Source organism: Cryptomeria japonica, chromosome 6 (assembly GCF_030272615.1).
Source record: "Cryptomeria japonica chromosome 6, Sugi_1.0, whole genome shotgun sequence".
NCBI lineage: Eukaryota > Viridiplantae > Streptophyta > Pinopsida > Cupressales > Cupressaceae > Cryptomeria > Cryptomeria japonica.
Window position 1 is genome coordinate 132,968,586 of NC_081410.1, and position 15,664 is coordinate 132,984,249.

Genomic DNA, 15,664 nt, shown 5'->3' on the forward strand with positions numbered 1-15,664 from the left:
ATCTTTAGGCATGAATAGTCATATGCAAACCTTCAAGGTCAAAGATTCTCCAAGAAAGAAAATAGATTTAAATACTATTGTTGTAAGTCTAAAGACTAATGTTGCTACTACAAAGAAGGAGAATATTGTTGTTGCTATGAGGAATCATAATGTTGATCCAAAGGGTAAGACCAAGCTGATTTCTAATGGATTCATTGGAGTTAAGGAAACAAGAATAAAGTTTAGGATACCTCTTTCTAGAAGAAGACCAATGTGGAATAACCATAAGTTAAACAAACGTTATGCACCTGAATTATTTGGTTATTGTTGTAATTGTAATGTCTATGATCACATATATTCAACTTATAAAATCTATAGTAGATCAATAATTAATTTCATGAGTAAGAATACTTTTTCTCTCCTGAGAAATATGCAACTAGTTTGTTATAATTGAAACAAACTAGGACATAGGAGTGCTGAGTGTAAAAGTAGAACGAATCAATCAAGTAAATGGTTTCTCACTCAATCTAATGAGAACATAGTATGTTATAACTGTAATAATTCAAGCCATACAACAAAATATTGTTGACCAAAGGTTCCTAAACAAGAAAAGAAAATAGATTCAAGATATCATACTGCTTCTCCCAAGTTTGAGAACAAGAACAAATCTGAAGGAAAGATTGTTGCAAACAAATAGCTCAAGATCGGTAACAAAGGATGAAGAAATTGAACAAACAAGTCCACAAGATTTTCGTCTTTTCAGAAAAATAATTCAATGAGAAATGTCTATTGGAATCCAACAGTGAGAGGGGGGGGGGGGGGGTGAATCAATATTCTACTAGAATGATCAATTTTAACCTTATTAAAACATGCATTCACCAACCGGTATACTATTACATATAAAATTGAAAGAAGTAAAGAAATCAATAAGCCAATCAAAAAAATGAATATGATAACACATAGATTCATACATGGAAAACCTCAAAGAGGAAAAAACACAGTGGGATTTGTGACCCACAATATCAATCCACTCGCCATATGAAGAGATATTACAAGATATAGGGGCCAACACTTGCAGGAAGGCTTACAACCTAGAGAACACTGCCCAATCACAAAAGGAGCCTCACTGACTACATACAAATCCAGACTACAATCTGGAGAAATGATTGAACTGCAAAGATAGCATCTTCTATGCTTGAATATAGATTCGGTTAAGCTCTGTCTGTTCTGGTTTGAAACCCTAAAACCTTATGAGAATAACCCTTACATAAATATCATTACATACATGATATCTCTCATATGTTTCACATCATAGTACATTCCATAACCTTACATCCTTCTCATTACAAAATGATCTAATCAACTGACCAATATACCCCTTTACAATCCATCATGCCTTATGTCGACCTACAAAGTTATTTTCAATATGAATATACATGTCGACTAAATAACATAAATACATGAATATCAAAACAATTACCGATTGCAGATCTCCCAAATGATGTCGACCTGCAATACTGATAACCTAAATATAAACCATGTTGGCCTGCATTGCTAGTAACTGAAAAAATCCATCCAACCTGTCAGTGCCAGTGCCAGTGAAGTGTCTGTCGGTACTCTAACAAACCAAAATATGAATCTAGAACAAGTTGCCATGTTGCCATCAGTGACAACATAATGAAACGAACCAATTGAGTGTCAATTGCCAACAATCTCCCCCTTTGGCATTGATGACAACACTCATGTGAAAAATGATCATGGTTTCCATCTGCCAGTTTCATCTTGAGCCTATTCCCCCTAAGATGAATATCCATCTAAACAAAATAATCCATACCTCTTGAATATTTTTCACCTATACTCCCTCTTTGACATCAATTCCATAAAAAATACCAAAAAGACAAAATCTGGGATGAAAAATGAAAGACTGTACAATGAATGTCCCAAAATACCTTACCGGAGTTGAATATATCTGAAAATATCCAGATAGGCCTTCTCCAAAAGCTCTAGATAAGTATCCCAACTAGATTTGAAAGTGCTAGAAATAGATACTAGTCCATTTAGCATATGGGCAAATGACTCTTTCTCTTTAAGCTTTGTTGGTGTGGGCTTACCAACCATATCTATACACTCCTTAAGTACACTTAATGAATCCAACTAGGGACTCACCAATCCTCTAAGACTTCTGGCTCTCCTTGTGATTTTATCTTTTTCCCTCTCAAGAGAAAAACAGGCTTCCAAAACCAAAATCTGACCATCTATAGATGTAGTCAATGAATGTGAACCATCAAAAGAATTGACTATACCTACAATTTGCTCCTGAATATCCTTAATCCTTTTATCTGTCTCAGCTATGAGTAAACCTATATTAAAACACACTTTATAAATATTAGTACACTACCTCAAAGAGTTATCTATCAACTTCAACTCATCATTAATCTCCTTCCTCTCTGACTCAATCATTTGATCAAATGTTGCTCTCTTTTCTTGTGTAAACCTCTCCAATTCCCATCGGTTTGATATTTGCTGTAAAGACTGAAAGTCCTTTAAAATGTGCTGTATGATTATCTTAAGCTTGCCAGATGGGCTTGCTTCATTGTCAAATTTTCACTTTGGGACAAGTTTATGCAAATAGTGATAGACTGATCAACAAACCCTTTATCCATAGATCCTTCCTTCATCATTTTTTGTGCAACCATCATCATGAGTTTAGTAGAACTCATCTCGGTAATTCTTTTCTTTTCAACCTACGAGGTTTCAATTGACAACAATGATGTACTCACTACGAGTTCCTTGCCGGATTCCCCTTTCTTCTCCTCTGATGGTTTAAATTTAATAGCTTACTCACTTGCACCAGTGGCTTCACCACTTGGTGCAGTCTTAGTAACTATCTATTCCTCCCTAGGAACTATAACCTCATCCTATACAATCTGATCCAGAGGACTATTATCCTCAACATTAGTAGCCTATACACTTGCAACCTTTACACTCTCTATATCTATCGGTATCTGAACATTTGTTTGTATATTAGTATCTACCAAGGGCTCAATATCCACCATCTTAATTTTTTTCAAAATTAAGGGTGAAGTACCCATAATACCTTTACCTTTTCCTTCAATCAGGATGTCTGCAGTATTTGTCTTAGGTTTTAGTGAAGTGTAAAAACCATGATTTTTTTCAAAGAAATTAACCCATGCCTTGTGTGTCTCCTTGAATATCTCATTAACCCTACCTAACATAAGATTGATTATTATATGCTTGTTGTTAAATATTTTCCTATCTGCAACTTCAAGTGTCTTGTACATCTCCTCTGGAGTAATAGAAACACAAACAAATAACAACTCCTAAATCTTTATATGCCTATCCTCTTCCATTGCTGATAATCTTCTAGCATCTAAAATGTCATATAATTGTGTCGGTATTTGATCTTCAATTTCTAACAAGGCTTTCTTATATATATCCAAATACAACAAACCTACTTCCTCTACTTCTCTCTGTTCATCATTATCTAAATGTTCATAATAAAACTGTACATTCTTTAACATACCATCTTTAGTAATTTCATCAACTAACTCTGCACAAGTCTTTGGTGGAATAATAGTTACATTACCAGATTCAAGCACAAGATCAATTTCATCCTTCTTCTTTCTTCTTTCAATACTGGATGGGGATAAAGGTGTTTCTTAAGGTGCTCTTTTTTGTGTCGGTACCCTGATAGTAAATTTCCTAACCAGTTGCTTCTTTACTTCCACCTTAGTCTCTTTAGTTTTGTTCCTCAATACCCTTTTGAATGCCAGGAGTGTGTCATCATTAGATCCAGATTCTACTGCAATAGGCTCAATGAATATTTCTGGTTCTTTCCTCTTCCTGCCTTTCTCCAAAACAACATCAATTAATGCTTTAATGTCCTATGAAAGCTTTTCAACAAATTTACTTTCCTTGCCCTCTTGTTTCTCCCTCTTCTTCCGGTTGAACTCAGTTTCAACCTCTTGCTTCTTCTTCTTAGTAGTACTAAAGGTTTTTATAGTTTCATCAATAGGTGCCTCAATTAGCATCTTTTCATAAGCATCAAGAATCTATGCATCAAATTCATAACCCATTTCCTCAATCCAAATCTTCTGGGGCTTTATAGCTTCCATCAAAGTTTCATCTTTCTTGACCATGAAGCATATCTTAGTTGAGTACTTCTCAATAATGTGCTTTAGAACCTTCTCCCTAGAATTCACATCCTTTTGAAATGATTTAAAGTAACCCCACACTTTGTCATCTCTTTGACTACCCAATGTAGCAATTGATTTTTTTAGTTGCCTCCCTACCGAGATATCAAATGCCCATTGTCTCTTCCCAAAACCAAGTCTCATTGATGAAAAACAACATTAAACAGATAATTAGGTTACCATATTGGAATGTTCCCTTCTTTTCTCCTTTGATCTTTCCTAGGTTAATCAACAATTCATCCAACATCCAACCGCATAGATCTAACTTCTCATTCTCCCTCATCATTTTATGAGCTGCATAAATGTAGGAGCTAGAAACAAAATTCAACTGGTTAGACTGAGTTACCTTGTAACTGATGACCATGCTTCCGAATCTGATATTTGTGTTGGTGCTAGTACTAATCCTCATTGATTACTTGTCTAGTGTTGCACTGGTGATCTTGTTGACCTGATCATTAAAAATCTTCTTCTCCAGACATTGTCCAACCTACGGTAAACCGATGATTGCCCTGATGGCTTCCTTCAAAATCTTATACGGTTTGTCCAACTAGATAAATTATCCATGCACTTTGCCCAAACACATATCTAACAAGATCATCTTCAAATTCTAAAATATCTAGAATGTCAATAAACCCTAGATCCTCAATATGTTTGTACTTGGGCTTAATCTTTCCATAATCTCCCATTAGCTTGCTCATGTACATGTTCTTAATATCACTCATTCCTAAATCCTCAATATGATAGTGAATGTAAGCTCTTACATCTTCAACATACATGACTCCTTCTGGGACATGAGAAAAAGCGCCAATCAGATCATCCAAGGTAGCAATATGCAAATATTGCTTGAAAATAGGCTTGGGACGATCCTTGACCTCAACAATAGTAGGATTTGCAATAAACATAGGTATAGATGATGATCTTGCTTCCATGATGAAAGATAAATACCTATGAATAGCTACTGGTAAAGAATTTCCAATCACTGGTGATATCATTGAAGATGATATCGATCACACCGATTCACCTTAGACTTCCTTTGAATCTCTCTGAATGCAAAGTAATAAAAAATGAAGTTAATTCAACCTTGTAACCTACAACAAACCCTAATCCATCATTGATATCAATGAATTTCGATGAAAGATACTGGGTCTTGATAAAACATCTCGATGCTGAATAAGCATCTCCAATGTCTTGAACATCTTGCAAAACCTCTTCCCGAGGCATATGCAACATCTTCATGAATTTTGCATACCCCTAAGGCATCTACCTTAGTTACCGAATGAGCTTCTTATCAATGTAGGAGAAACCTCCTCTGTCAATTGAGTAACTGGAGCATTTTCATCTGCTGATTGATCTTCTGACTTCCCGACCCATCTCTAGGTATGATCTTGCCAGATTTCACTAACCTTTTCTTTCCCTTTTTCATTTGATCCATCATTACTAACCAGTGGATTTCTTCTTCTATAGAACTTAGCAATATGTCCAACCTCATTACATGCATAACATGTAACATTGTTCTTTTGAATTGATTTTCTATAAATGGTGTAATTGCTTGACTTGCACTGATTAGCTATATGTCCAAATTTTCCACATGCATAAAATTTAACATTTATTCTGCAATCTTTTGTCTTATGACCATACTTATTACATTTAGAACATTGACCAAGAGCAGAATCAGGGTTCTGATTTTCTCTATTTCTACATTGCCTAGCCATGTGACCAATTTTATTAAAAAACAAAGTATTTACCATTAAATTTATAAGCATTAAACTACCTTACCGATGCCTTATGGTTTTGATCTTTATTTGTAGTACCAGAACTCTGTCCTTGTTCAAATCCAAGTCGAATCGAATCTCCATTCCATCTTTGTCTCTTCAATAACTCATCAAGTTGTGTTGAACTAATCTTGAATTTTTCTTTATACTCACTTGTAATATTTAGATCATCTCTCAGAATTGTCATTTGTCTCTCAAGCTCTTGTTCATTACTATGGGATTGCACTAAATCAGTTCTCAACATATCATTCTCATGAACAAACCTACCACATTCTTCAAACTTGTTTTTCAGAGACACAACAAGATTTTCTTCCTATTTCTTTTGCCCCTCAATCTCTTTAGACATCCTCATAGTTATGGTTTAAATTTCATTCCTCATGACCATGTTCTCCTGAATCAACTTCAAACATCTCTCATTAAGTGCATCTTTCTCTTCATTATCCTTATTCTGCAAAAGTTCCTTCCTCCTAGCCTGAATAGATGAAAACCTCTCATATAGGACAATAATGAATTGCTGAGCAGAATTCAATTCATCTTGTAACTTCAAGTTCTTCATCCTTTCAACATCATAATCTTCAAGTGCCACCTCAAGTTGCTTCTCCAAACTTATATCCATGGATTCCGGATTTAGGATCTTCCTCTGAGCACAAGGCTCTGATACCAATTGTTGGAATCCAAGAATATTGAGAGGGGGGGAGGGGTGAATCAGTGTTCTACTAGAATGATCAATTTTAACCTTATTAAAACATGCATTCACCAACCAATTTACCGTGTTGTCCTTGATTTCAGGGCAGCCAAAATAGTGAGGCAACCCTAGGAAACTGGTTTGTTTCATACCTTACAACCTCTGAGAGAGCTTGGTCGACTCCATCGGTTAGCTCATTTAGCTTTCCGCTTTTTGTTTTTCTTGTTTTCTAAGTTTTTAAGATTTGCAGGTTTTCCTGCAGGTCAGACTTTAAAGTCCAACCTGCAGGGTTCCCTCTTTCCAAATGGAATTGCACATCAGACTTTAAAATCCGATGTGCAAAGGTTTTTTTTTCCCCTGCAGATTGAACTTTAAAGTCTGACCTGCAGGTAATCCTACCCCTGCAGTTTAGACTTTAAAGTCCGATCTGCAGGTTGTTTAGTAAAAAAGTTGCATGTCGGACTTTAAAGTCCAACTTGCAAGGGTTTTATTCCTACATGTCGGACTTTAAAATCCAACTTGCACAACGTAACTAGTAATTAATGGCCACATTAATTGCTAATTTAGGGGTTATTTCTTAATTTTTTGGAGTTTATTTCTTCATTTTTGTTTGTGATTTCCCCTTTGAGCATGCCTCCTCTTTTCTCCTCTATTTTCACTCGCCAGCCATGCGGATTTGTCAAGTCTCCATCAAATTTTTATTTCACCGTGGCAAATTGACGTAGGCTTCTGGTTTTATTTTTATTTATTTCAGGTTTTTTCCCCTTCACTTCGTTTTCTCTTTCCTTCTTCTCCATCTTTTTCCTTTAGGTTTTCTGTCAATTATAGGCATATTGGGTAGAGAAATCCATTTCCTTTTCCCTTTTTCCTCACCTATGTGATAGGTTTTAAAACCCGATCTGCAGGCTGTGTGTGGAGATCTCTTCACATATCGAACTTTAAAGTTCGATATGCAGGAGGGTAAACTTCACATATCAGACTTTAAAGTACAATATGCGAGGGGAGATTGTTAGATTGACATGTTAGGATTTAAAACTCGACATTGCAATCGGTTGTTCTTCACCAACACATCAGATTTTAAAGTACGATGTGCTGGTCTTTTTGCAATGTTCTACACCTACACATCAAACTTTAAAGTCTAATGTGCTAATGATTTTTCCCAACTTGCACAACAGACTTTAAAGTCCACTGTGCCGATGACTTTCCCCAACTTTCACATTGGACTTTAAAGTTCGATATGAAAGTAAAGATGTTTTATCTTTGTACATTGGAATTTAAAGTCCGATGTGCAAATTTTGACTCCTAAGGTGCAGATCGACTTTTTTTCCCGACCTGCTTTTTTGATAGTTTTGCTCCCAAGCTGTTCTGAGTCTGATTTTTTGATCTGATTGATAATATTTGGTTTTATTGATGATGATAACTATCAAAGAAGCTAATCCTTAGTATTGAATGCAGTCATTTGCAAATGTCAAAGCCCTCTCATGACAAATCATAACCTTCTTCAAGTCAATTGGAATCTTCTCTAGGTAAAACATCAGCAAAAAAGATGAAATACAAGTATGATAAGTACTTGAATTTGTACCCAAGAAGTTCAGTAGATTCAAACATAGGGAGATCAAAGATACATAAATTGGACATGTCAGTATGTAGGAGTTTATTGATTGAGTTGAGAAATCTCCTGCCCGCCTAACAAACCTGATCGAATCCGAGTTGCATAAATATGCTTCCTTCCCAGTTGCAGCTCATGATCTGGATTTCGTACTTGCAGTAGTGGATCACTATGATCCAAATACAAGACAGGTTAGAAATACTGATCAAAATGTGATCATGACTCTGGATAGTGTTTTCTTCAACAATGTTTTCAAAGGTTCTTCAGTCGAGGAAGTAGCCGACATTTATCAAGAAAGTTCTCAGGAGTACTATGAGAAAAATGAGGTCAAATGCAAGAAAGTGAACAATATTGTATACCTCTCTGCTGCCAAAAATTCCACCACCTCATGATGGTGTAAGTATTTTCACAGGACTGACTTCAATGAGGAGGAAAACGATATGGTCACCATGTTGTCAAGAGTGAAGGTTTTAAAGGACTCTCATTACTTTCAAAGCTGGATGTGTTATTACATAAATATAATCAGGAAAGGGGCTACTAGGATTGATTGGGGTGAGCAGATCAGTGATGCACTCTGTGCACAATTGAAAGAAGTCAAAGTGACATTGAAATTTTATATGACTTCTTACCTAGTTTATGCAGCTTCTTTAATGAGGCAATACCTAGGCTTTTCTACTAAAGGTGACATGAGATTAGTCTTTGTCTGGGAATACTATGATCAAATCACAATCAAGAATCAAGGTAGCTACTTTAGAAGAGTTAATCATGCCTTCTTTGGTGTGTGGAAGTGCACGTTTGATAAAGCCTGTAGAAGAAAAGATTATTAGAAACTGCATATAATAGGGTGTGTCATTTTGGATGCTTTTTTATTCAATTCCCAACATTCACTTACATCCGGATTGGATGTTTCTTGGGTGAACCCTTCATTCTACCAAGGTATCCTTCTGATAAGATCATTCTTATGAAGTTGTGTCATCAACTAATCTATGTGCATGAAAAGAAATCATAAACACATAAGACCAAGTTGAAGTTCCCAAAATCTATTGGCAGGTTTGGTTCTAAGTAACCCCAAAGCCAAGAAAATGGAGGAAGAAATACAATGGAATACTATGAGAAGATTCAAGGCACAACATAATTTTTATTTTCATGGCATGAAGATCAAGCTCAAGAGGAGTTATACTCATGTCTCTAGGCTTGAGGATGTATGGGCAGATTGCAAAGATGAAGTAGATATAAGAAGGATGAATTTTAGTCGTCTTATCCTGGAACAGATTAAAAAATTGGATTTGGCAAAGATCCCAATGACCATGGAAGATATTGATGACATAATAGACCTAGTCTATTATGAAAAGAAGATTGTTGACTCTCCACTTCCACCGGTGCAATGGTCAAAAAAGGAAAGTAAGACCATCACTCAAATAATCTCTCCCATTTTGGCAAAAATCAATGCATGGTTGTTAAAAAATAATCTTAGAATGAAACAGTTTCCTGCTAGTTCTGAAGATGATGATAATAGTGATGGCCTAGTTGGTAAGACAGCTATGGCTGAAAAAAGAACCAAGGGCAAAGTAGATTCACAAGCATTATCCTCGGCTCCTACAACTCAATCCAAGGGGAAAGGACCCAAAATAAAGTTCAGAATTAAAGGGTCCAAGAAAGCTTAATCATCTTCAACAACACACGAGACAACCATGAAGGAACTAGAACAATAGACTACTAGAGATACTGGAAAAGAGAAAGAGACGGAAGAAGGTGAAATTCCTCAACAAGAGGAAGCACAGGTTGAAGAAACACCACATCTTGGTGAAGTTAATGTTCTAGCCACTTCATAGGCACCAACTCATTCAAAAGTGATTATCCATTCCATCAATTCTGATTTTGATCAAGAAGAAGAGGAACTTGATGATGAGGACCTAGGTGTGGGCATGATTCAGTTAGAGACCACTCAACAATTTTTTGCATTATCCAAAATTTCCACCCTGAATGATATTCCTTCAACCACCATTGAATCTTCAATGTTGGAGTTTACTGAAGCTATGGAGCAATAATTCGCAAAACAACAAATGATGAATTTTCCTTCCACAGTGGTTATAACAGAAATTCCATCTCTGGTAACTACTGAAGATATTTCTACCATGGCGGTCATAACAGAAATTCCACCTCTGGTTACTACTCAAATTTGTTTCCGCTTCACCTTCCATTCTCTCCTCTATGACCGTAACTGAGGAAGGGTTGGCATCAGCAGCTGTTGCTACATCAATAGATATATCACTAGATACTTCAGCATTGATATCAATAACAACATCTACAACCGCTGACAGTTCAAGCCAGTATGCTCCCGAAATACTAAGTGAGATTCAACAAGAAGCTACTACTCCACCAGCCAATCCTGAATTATCACCTTGGATGGAGGTAGTAGTACCTAAGAGGAAGAAATAGGTGATTTCACCTAATGAGTTTGACTTTGAGCAGTTGGCTCCTCCAAAGCCCAAGGGAACAACAAAGCCGAAAATTGTTTCCCAGGTATTAGTAGACTCGACCTCTAAATGGAAGTATGTTGAGGTCATGGTGCCATCATCAAATAAGAATAAAGATGACATAGAACCTGAGGATTACATCATGCAAATTGTAGAGCTTGGGGAGGAGACGCATGAGAGTGTTAAGTTGGATTCTCAAACAACTTTAAACTCTGTGTTACGAAGACTTGACCAAGAGAGGGATGAGAAGAATGAATTAAAATAGAAATGTGAACAATTGACTAATGTTCTTCTGAAAGTTACCCAATCCTCTCAGGAAGTTGAGCCCATAGGATCCTCAATGGACACTGGAGCTCTTAATAAAATTGAATAGGTAGGAGCCAAGGGCCAAGTGGTGGACAAGTGGATTGCACGACTGAAGTCAAAAGGGTCTCATCTCCTAAGTTTGACAGTTGGGTTGTTGACGGATTTTGAAGTGATCCAAAGTCAGATGTAAAGTGTCAAAACTTCATTATCTCAGGAGATTGAAAATATTGAGAAAAGTATAATCCTTTGGAGAAAAATGGAGGACTTTAGAATATACATCCTCGTGAAAATAAAGTGGTTCCTTCAAGGGAAAAATATATCCAAATCTTGTCGCTATTGTCTTATAGGAAATAGATGATAAGGTTGATCATAGCAGAGTTGGATCGAGAATGAAAGGAAGGTGATGATGAGATTGATCTCATTTCTCCCAAGATTGCTGACCTTCCTTGTTATCTATATGATGACAATCAGAATCTCGTTACTAGTGATGCCATCACATAGGAATTTATGTCCTTAATGGATCACTGCATGGGACAGGATTTATCACTTGGTGCATTTGATACGTTACTGGAGATCCAAGTCAGTTTTGAGGTTCTCACATCCATGCTGAAGGATGGAAAAAAGAAATATGTAGAGGCTAAGGATATGATCTCCCATGTTTGTGTGATCACATATTCTACCCAGATGCCAAATGGAGTAGATATGGAGGCCATCCTGACTAGGTTCGAGGAATTCCACAAATCAAATGAGGAGGAGAAAAATGAATAAAGTGTCCCTTTTTGACATTTTCTTTCCATGTAGTTGCATTGTTAGATGCTACAAGTTTTCTTGTAGCTGCATATTTCCTTTATGCTATAGTTGTAGTCAAATTGGACTGTGCAGTTGAATTAGTCAGTTGTGCCCACATTTTTCTCCACTTTTCTTATATATAAGGGGGACCCTCATTTGTATATTTTAATCTTGATTATGCTAAGAAAAACTCTGCCAAATTTTTGTCTCAACTAAGACTTTGAGCTTTTGTTGTGAAAATTTGATCAAGGAAATAAAGAAAGTGATTTTATTTGATCCCAAACTTTGTGTTGTGTTTAAAAAAGTTTCTTATATGAGTTGATGTTCTTACATTCATGACATATATATGTTCTTGAATTTCTTGAAATAGGAAGTATTATTAAGTGGATTAAAGAGCTCTTGAATTGTGAAAGTAGACTTTGTGCTCCTTGAATATTTGAGAAATTTTCTATTGTTAAGTGATTAGTAGTAGGATTTGTATTGCTACTATTACTTGTAGTTTTTAGGATTAAGGGATTATACTTGAATAATTTGAGCTTCAAGTTGAATTGCTTATCATTGTGAGAAATAGTTTAGTTAGTGTTATATTCAAGAAAGACTTTGTGCTTCTTGTTTGTAAAATCTTGATATAGTTTATTGGATAAATTTGTCAATTTCCTTAAGTATCGAAGTGATAGGGAAATTATAACAAGGTGAAGGGAGAATACATTAACTCTGAAAAAAGAGAGTTATATGCCCAACACCTACCCACATATTTTAATTTCTTATTAATTAGAGAAGAGATTTCAAAGGGAACCTCCCATTGATGAGAGGAGAGATTAATTTCTCAACATAGTTGTGTGTGAATCATATATTTTGTCATTGGTACGCTAGTGACAAATTATTCACGCAACAGTTTTTTGGCGGCTTTGCTAGGAAGCGATGTGCAACCGATATTTTTCCTTTGGGTTGCAGTGCTCTTTTCATTGTAATATCTAATTTTTGCTGATTTTCTCAAAAAAAACATAATGTGGCTGATCGAAGTTACACTCGTGGGAAATGATTAGTGGGAGTTATTGATCCTAATTTTGAGTTTTTATAGCAACATAATTTCCCTTTTGTGACACCTCCATGGATGCTTTCTCCTTTGCAACGGACATGAAGTTTTCCTTCTTCTGCACGATGATCTCCCATACCAAGTGAGGCGTCAAGTTTGTAAGTCTTATTTGTTCCACTTGAAAGTCATTTTGTAATACCACCATATAATCTATTAAGGATGGCTGCTATTGGCCCTTGGGGTACTACTTTTGGTACCTTGAACTTGACCGCACCTTTGCATTAACTTCCCAAAGGCACGTGGAAAAATTTACTCAATTTTTTTGGGGATGGTTCTCAACACCCAAATGAACACATTGTTGCCTTCTACATCACATCTGGAGTCCTAGGTGTTGAGAATAAAGACATTTCGGTAAGATTGCTCATTGAGACTTTGCATGGAGCTGCTACTGATTGGTTCTATCATCTTCCAAATGCTTGTATCACAAATCGGGCAACTCTTAGAACGCTATTTGAAGCAAGGTTCAAGTTTGCCGAAGATGATCATGCGCTACTGGCTCAGTTAAGTCAAATGAAGAAAGAGCCATAGGAATCTATGCATGATTTTTTAGCAAAGTTCAATAGATTGCACAATCACATTCTAGTTGCTTCACAACCAACCATTGGAAATTTGAAATGCTTCTTTATCAACGCTGAATTGCCAGAGGTGAGCTTTCTTTTGTGGAGGAATAATCCTAAAGAATTGGCCACTGCACAATAGTTGGCTATATCGGTCGAAGATGATCTTATCCTCATCGATAAGATAAGGAGAGATTCTAACAAGGTTAGGAATAATCAAATTGCTGATTCATCTTTTCCTTCAACTAATTCTGTTGATCCCATGATACAAAAGTTAGCAAATGAGTTGTCAGCACTTAAGAACCAAATTTCCTCACAAGGAAATACTTCTTACCGTGATGTTCCAAGGACTTATCCAAATATTTCTCCCAATTATGCCATGCGCAATCAGAATAAATTACCTCCCGCTCTAGAGAGGCTTGCGTTGGAAGCACCACCCCAAAATTCAGCTATAGGTTATTATGAAGCTTAACAGAGTGATCTTCCCTCTTTTGGTGAAGAAGATGCCAATTTGCATCAAGAAGATGATGTAGAGTTGGCTGGCGACTCTAATATCAGGTTTATGTAATATCAAGAAGATGATATGCCAGACACATGTGATGGGGATGTCTTTGCAGTATTCACCTGTTCGCAGGCACAGGCAGCTCAGCTTCCTATCATTGCGAAGAGTGATGATCCTATTCAAATCAAGGATTCTCAATGTTTGCTAGTTTCTATTGCTAAGCGTGGGACTCCCATACCAAATCCTTCTATGTGTGTGAAAAGTGGACCTGCATCTGTATCTGGAATACACAACACTTCAATTAAGTCATTAGATGCACGGTTAGTAAATCAATAATCTATGAATAATAAACCATTACAAAGTGATCCATTGCTTTCTAGTAGATGCGAGTTTAGATTGCTCTCAGATTGCTAAGCTATCCAGTGACTAGACAACACCTAAACGAAGGATTTTTAATCTATATGAGCATGAATATGAGCTAAATGGCTGCAAGATGTAAGCTAGATATGCAAGATTAATCTAACATGATTTAAGCAATATATGAATATTTAAGTTAAATGATTTAAACAATATGAAATAACTAATATGCAATATCTCAATGAACCTAGAGCAAAAACAACATAATAACAATATATTCTTCAGGATATTTGAATGAGAGATGAGAGCCTGAATTTATAGAAAATTCAGAAAGAAACCAATGACTGAGATCAAATGATGATGAGCAATTAAGATTTTCCAAGAGGAAGCACAATCCAGGTGAATTGATGTGATTGGATGCTTTTCTCGGTTTTAAAGGAAATTGAAATAAAATTAAGATAAAATTTAAAAAAAAACTGATTTATTCTCTATTTCATTCAATTTTTATATTTAATTGTTTTAATTGCATTTCTTTGAGATTATTTATCAATTTTTAATTTGTTTTTTCAAGATTATCTCCAATGGATTTCTTATCTCAAATTTTTATTTCTTTTTTGATCAATTAATTCCTTTTTTATTTGTTTCCTTTTTTGAAGTTTTGTGCTTATAATTTCCAATTCCTCTTTCTTGATTTGTTTCCTTTTTTGAAGATTTATGACAATTTTATTTATTTTTTTAAATTAATTCCTCTTTTTTGATGATTTAATGGAAAATTGATTATTTAATTAAATATGCAAAAGATATTTAATTAAAATAAATAGAATAATTGTTTAAAATGATTTACTTGGAATAATTTAATTAATTAAATAAATATTTAATTAATATTGGTTGATTAATTTGCCATGTGACATTGATGATGTTGTCGAGATTGGGGCCCATGGTTTAGATGACCATTTTTAGGTTATTACATTTGCCCCTCTTTGAATTGATGTGCGAGTAGCTCGTTGGTTCAAAGAATAGCTGATGTCTAGGAGATACTAGTTCTGAACTTGATTGATCACCAACTAGATGAAGAGCGAGGTGTTTAGCTTGATTTGAAGTGATGAAGGTGAACAAAGTTGAGAAAAAGCAAAACCGATCCCGAACTTGATTGAACTAGGACCGATGAAGAGAAAAGATACCAAACTTGAACTTGATTGATCAAGAAGTGGATCTTACTAATCTAGAATTTGATGAACTAGAAACAATGACTGAGGATAAAATCGATCTTGAACTTGATGGATCAAGATACGATGAGCGAAGATAAGCTGTCCATCTTGAT